The sequence below is a fragment of the Mesoplodon bidens genome (genome assembly GCF_964165515.1).
Source record: "Mesoplodon bidens genome assembly, contig: HAP1_SCAFFOLD_401, whole genome shotgun sequence".
Lineage (NCBI taxonomy): Eukaryota > Metazoa > Chordata > Mammalia > Artiodactyla > Ziphiidae > Mesoplodon > Mesoplodon bidens.
Window position 1 is genome coordinate 341,022 of NW_027672540.1, and position 6,162 is coordinate 347,183.

Genomic DNA, 6,162 nt, shown 5'->3' on the forward strand with positions numbered 1-6,162 from the left:
ATATTCCCACCAGCAGTCTATGAGAAGTTTGATACTTCTCATCCTTGCTAACACTTATTACCTGACTTTTTGGTTATAGCCATACTAGTGAGTACAAAGTGATAACTCATTGTGGTTTTAGTTTGCATTTCCCTGATGGCTAATGATGTTGAGCATCTTTTCATATGTTTATTAACCATTCACATAACTTCTTTATAGAAATATCTACTCAGATCCTTCACCCATTTTTTAATGGGGTTGTCTTATTATTATTGAACTGTAATGGTTCCAAATATTCTAGATAAAAGCACCTTATCATACACATAATTTTCAAATACTTTCATTCTACGGGTTATATTTTCACTTTCCTTGATAGTTTCCTGTGAAGCAGAAACATTTTTATTTTTGATGAAGTCCAATTAAAATTTTTTTTCTTTGGTTGCTTATACTTTTGGTGTCATATCTAAGAATGTTTTGTCAAATCTGAGATCACAGAAACTTATCCCTATATTTTCTTCTAAAAGTTTTATAGTTTCAGTTTTTATACTTAGTTGTTGAATCCATTTTCAGATAAATTTTGTACTTAGCATGAGGTGGGAGTCCAATTTTATTATTTTGCATGTGGCTATCAGTTGTCCCAGCATCATTTGTTGAAAAGACTATTCTTTCTCAGTTGGATGGTGTTGACACTTTTGTTGAAAATCAATTGACCATAGATACAAAGTTTTATTTCTGGACTCTCAATTCTGTCCCATCGGTCTATGTATCTATCTTTATGCAAGTACCACACTGTTTTGATTACTACAGTTTGTAATAAGATCTGAAACTGGGAGCTCTGAGTCTAACAACTTTTATTTTTTAAGATTGTTTTGGCTTTTGTGCATCCCCTGCCATTCTGTAGGAATTTTAGAGTGTGCTTGACAATTTCTGCAGCAGAGCCAGCTGGGATTCTAATAGGGATTATGTTGAATCTTTAAACAAATTTTGTATAGTAACTTATGAGTTACTTATAGTTACTTATAGTTACTATAGTAACTATAGTAACTTATGAGTTCTGTGAACAATTTCCACTTATTGAATCATTTTTAGTTTCTTCAACGCTGTTCCGTAGTCTTCAAAGTATATGTTCTGCAGTTTCTTGGTTAAATTTATTGTTAATTATATATTTCATTTTGATGCTATTGTAAATGGAATTGCTTTCTTAATTCCATTTTGGATTTTTCATTGCAAGTATGTAGAAATACAGTTGATTTTTGTATATTGATCATGTACGTGAAAAATTGCTCAACTTGCTTATTAGTGCCAAAAGCCTTTTAGCACATTCCTTAGGTTTGTCTATATACAAGATTATGTTGTCTAGGAATAGAGATCGTTTTCAGTCTTCCTTTCCAATCTGGATGCCTTTAATTCCTTTTCTAACTGCTCTGGGTAGAATTTCTACTGGACATCCTTGTCTTGCTCCTGATCTTTAGTTGGTTAATTTGTTGTTAAATTGGTGACTCATTAATTGCTTTTTCAATTTTGAATGCATTCCTGGAAATAGACCCTCTCCTCCGGAGTGCCTTGACATCATCCTCTTTGCCTAAGCGGGAGGAAGGTGTGGGTTCCACAGCACCCCAGACCCACTTCTTCCTCATTTGGGTACTACTTGGGCTCCCACCAGTTGTCCACCTGTGATGAGTTCCCCATCACTGAAAAACATTCTAGACCATCCTCACAGAGACTATGGGGCCCCTGAAAGCCACCCTGGTTATCTCTTGGTTGTACAATGAGGGAGTGGGAACAGCAGGTGATGAGATTATTAGGCATAGTCAGATTTCCATATTTGTTCATGCAGATCCTGCTGGCTATCAAGCCCAATTAAATCCCTTATAGGGTCAGTTCTATCTGTCCATGAGACAACCCAGATCTTAACTGACAAACTTGGACATGGAAAAGGCAGCTACAGGCAAAATAGCAAAATTGACCAACAGCAAAAAACAGGTAAAAATGGTAATTACACACCCTCCCCTAGACGATGTGGGCAAGGATCTTCCCAAAGCGATCTCTGGGTCTGGTTTTTCAAACATGAGGTCTCAGTGGAGGAGATGGATGAACTCCCCAGGCCAGGTACAAGGCATGGAGAGTGCCATGGGTGACCCTGCTAGGGTCCTCATGGTGGTCCCCATGACTAATAAGAGTGCTATGCCCTCTGACCCTTCCCAGGAATCTGGAGATGAATTGGAGTGCCCCAGCAACTTTGACCCAGATCTTTTGAGCTTCCAAAAAACACAAAACAAAATACAAAAAGACAAGACAGTACCAGAGGTTAAGCCAAGGTCCATCTACCCCCAGGAGAACAGGAAGCCCTATGCCAAGGTTACAGTCCAATAGGGAGGTAGGGAAGAATCACAGCTTCTGATACGGGGGCTGAGGCCACCACCTCTGGGACCATTGCCCAAGCTGACTATAGGTGGATCCCTTAGTGCCTCTACAAACCCCCATTGCTGCACCTCCTGCTACTGAATGAATAGGTCTATTATCTATGTGCCATCTTGCTCACTTTCGCCCCCAGTCCCTGCCAGAAAGTACTGCAATTAAGGCCATCCTCCCAGGGCATATGGAAGACCACGCACCTACCTTACCACCCTCACCTAGTGCTGTTGTTCCTCAAAAATAATACTGGCTGCCTGAGGGAGAAAAATAAACAGCTGCCCTCATTGCTGAGCTCCAGGAAGTCAAAGCCCTCTCTGAGATTATTTCTCTATTCAGTAGCCCCATCTTGCCTGTGTGGAAGGCTGCAGGTACCTGGAGAGTCACCATGTGTAATAAATGGCTCAACACTGTAGTTCAGTACTTGGGGCCTGCAGTGCTTCCCTGACATTGTGATTGCTACAGGCTGTGACCCAAACTGAGGGTACTTGGTAATTGACATTGCAAAGACACTTTTAAGCATTCCTTTCTACAAGGATGATCAGGATAGCTTGCCTTCACATGGAATGGGTTACACCTTTAATGTCCTTCCACAAGCCTGCCCAAATTCCTGGGGTCTTTGCCATCAATGGGTTGGCCATGACTTGGAACAAGTCCCAATCTTGGAGGGAGCACTTTCCATCATATAGATGACATCTTTCCAGTGGGCCTAGACCAGGACACCATCTTATGCTGAACTCCTGAATTTTCCATCCTAATAACCTCATCTAACCCTAATTACTTCCCCTAAGTCCCATATCCAAGTACCCTTACACTGGGGGTTAGGGATTCAACATATGGATTTGGGGGGAACACATTCATAACATGTATCTCCATATTTTCTATTCATCTTCCCCTGATTACCTCTTTTCACACTATTGAACTTGCTTTTCACTGGACACACTTCTGCCCTATGGCCTTTCATACTTCTTGTTTCATCTGCCTGGAAATATATTGCAAATATCATCCCACATTCCACTCCCTCAGCTTCAATATTTGGCTCACCTCAGTAAATAATTTCCTAACTCTACTCTTGAATATTGTAACACTCTTATTCTCCTACCTAGTTTAGTTTCTTTCATAGCACTAATCACCTAGTAATATTCTACATAACGTAAGATTTTACGATATGTCTGTCTCTCATGAAAATTTAAACTCTATTAGAGCAGAGATTTAATTTTTTAAAAAAATTTATTGTTATATCCCCAACTTCTACAGTCATGTATGACACGCCATTGAAAATGTGTATTTTTAATGGAATCAAATTACAATGCAGTAATTTGAGTCACCTAAGGAAATACATAACTGAAATTATTAAAATTATGATTGAATATCAGTAACAAAATTTGTTGTTTAATATGTGCTTTTCCATTATTAGATTGTGAGCTCTAGGGAGTAATGACTTTTCTGCATTATTCGGTACTGAAATATTAGCAGTTTGGACACTGCCTTGCTCATCATTGGAGCTCAGTGAGTACTGCTGAGTATATGACTATATTCTATCATCTATCTATCTTATATAATGATACCTTGTTGCCAGTTGGACTCCTGTTGTTGGATTTTCTGCTTTGAACTATAAAACTCTTACCTAAATTACTATGCATTGTTCTGTATTATCTATCTGGTATCTCTGTGTTACAGCAATAGAAAATCCAAGAAACTCAATTAAGTGTAGGAAGAACCCTTCCTTTTAAACTTAAAAGGTAGCTTTTAGAGCAATTTTCTATTATTTTACAGATAACTTTTTTTTTAATTCAACTACCTTAATAAACCTAGTTTGTCAAAATAAATGCCACCTGCAGCCTTATGTATTGTGTTCATTGAAATGATTCATTTGTGGACAAATCAGTTGCTGTGTAATGTTTTCCATGAAGTCTGGCACAGCTGGTTTTTAATTTGTCTGTAAAGCAAAACCATTCCCTTTGGAGTAAATGTTTTCATTTGGATACTTCAATTTGTCATGTTTGCAAACAGTATTTTTCTCACACTATGGGCAAAGAAAAGTGTAATAAGGGAGTAAATCTGAACACATACAAATACACCTTAAGTAACTTCTTTCCCCATTAGCTGGCTTCTTATTCTAGATAAATAAATAATATTCAAAAAAAATTAATGGCCAGAATCTTCAATAAAAAGGAGCATGTGCACATTTGGCTTAACCTATTTAAATTATGACACAGTTATCCAAATAAACACATTTGCTTAGAACTTTACATTTCCACCTACTTAATATACTTAATACAAACTTGAAAACTTCCCTGGCAGTCCAGTGGTTAAGACTTCACCTTCCAACGCAGGGGGTGCGGGTTCGATCCATGGTCGGGGAGCTAAGATCCCACATGCCTCAGGGCCAAAACACCAAAAAGCATAAAGTAGAAGCAATATTGTAACAAACTCAGTAAAGATTTTAAAAATGGTCCACATTAAAATAAATCTTTAAAAACAGACAAACAAACTTAATGAGTTAGTGACAAGGAGCATTGCTGCTGTTTTGTAAATGCAGGGGAGAAAACCAAACATTATGAATTGACTTGCCCCTTAATTCCAGGGTCAAGAATAATGCCCTGATTCATTTTGTTCTAGTTCAATACTTTTTCTATTCCGTATGCTAGTCTACACCAATTATCAGTAGGTCATGAACTTGGCTTTGTCTTCGCTGACATGAAAATATGTTTACACTTGGCTTTCAGACTTCCTTAAAATCCACACCGCTTTAAAGCAAACAAAGGTGACCAAGGAGTGGAATGAAGATAACTACATTCAAATATTAAGCCATGATTTTAATGTCATTGTCATACCTGGTGAATACTTTTTTTTTCATTTTAAAATTTATTTATTTATTTATTTGGTTACACCACACAGCCTGTGGGATTTTAGTTCCCCCAATAGGGATTGAACCCGGGCCCTCAGCAGTAGGAGCACAGAGTCATAACTACTGGACCACCAGGGAATTCCCCCTGGTGACATTTATCTAGACTGAAAAGGTAGAACAGTTGAGGGAAAGGCCAGATGTGCTATTTTGCAGGGTAGAGTGTGTTTCAATAACAGTGCACAAGCCCTATTTCATCAAAGAGTAGTTGACAAGTAGCATGTTTAGCATCACGACAGTAGGTTAAGGTTTAGCTTTATAATTCTTTCATGGCTCATTTCTTATGCATAAATCTATTTCAATAATTATGAAAAAATAACGCTATCTTTGCATCTATTGTTTCAACTTGGGGGTTTACATCTATGTTTAACAGAAATCTAGGTTTTAACAGGCCCTACAGGTGATGCTGATGCAATCTAAGTCGTGAGCACCACTAATTTAGGGTATAGGGTGAACCTTTGGAACAAAGGGCTCCCATAACAGTGGCTCAAAGATGATAGATATTTGATTTTCCTTCAAATAGGAATCTAGATGCAGGAGGGCAATTCTTGTTAGTCCATGGTGCCACTGTCCTAGGTGACTTTGTTACAGGGACCCAGTTGCTGTCATTCTAAGTGTATAGTTCAGCCTGAGAAAGTGGGAAAGACAAGGTATGGAACTATTGGTGAAGGAGATGCTTACAGCTCCAAAGATAAACCCCCAGTTTTCGGTGGATTTACCACTTGAAGTGTGTTTATTAGTCACATGAAGTCCCAAACAGGTGGTCCTGTCCACTGGGTAGATCTCTTCTAAGAGGATCTTCAAGGACCCAGAACAATTTAGCAGCTTCTGCCACAACTTTTCACACATGAAGTCCTCAAATA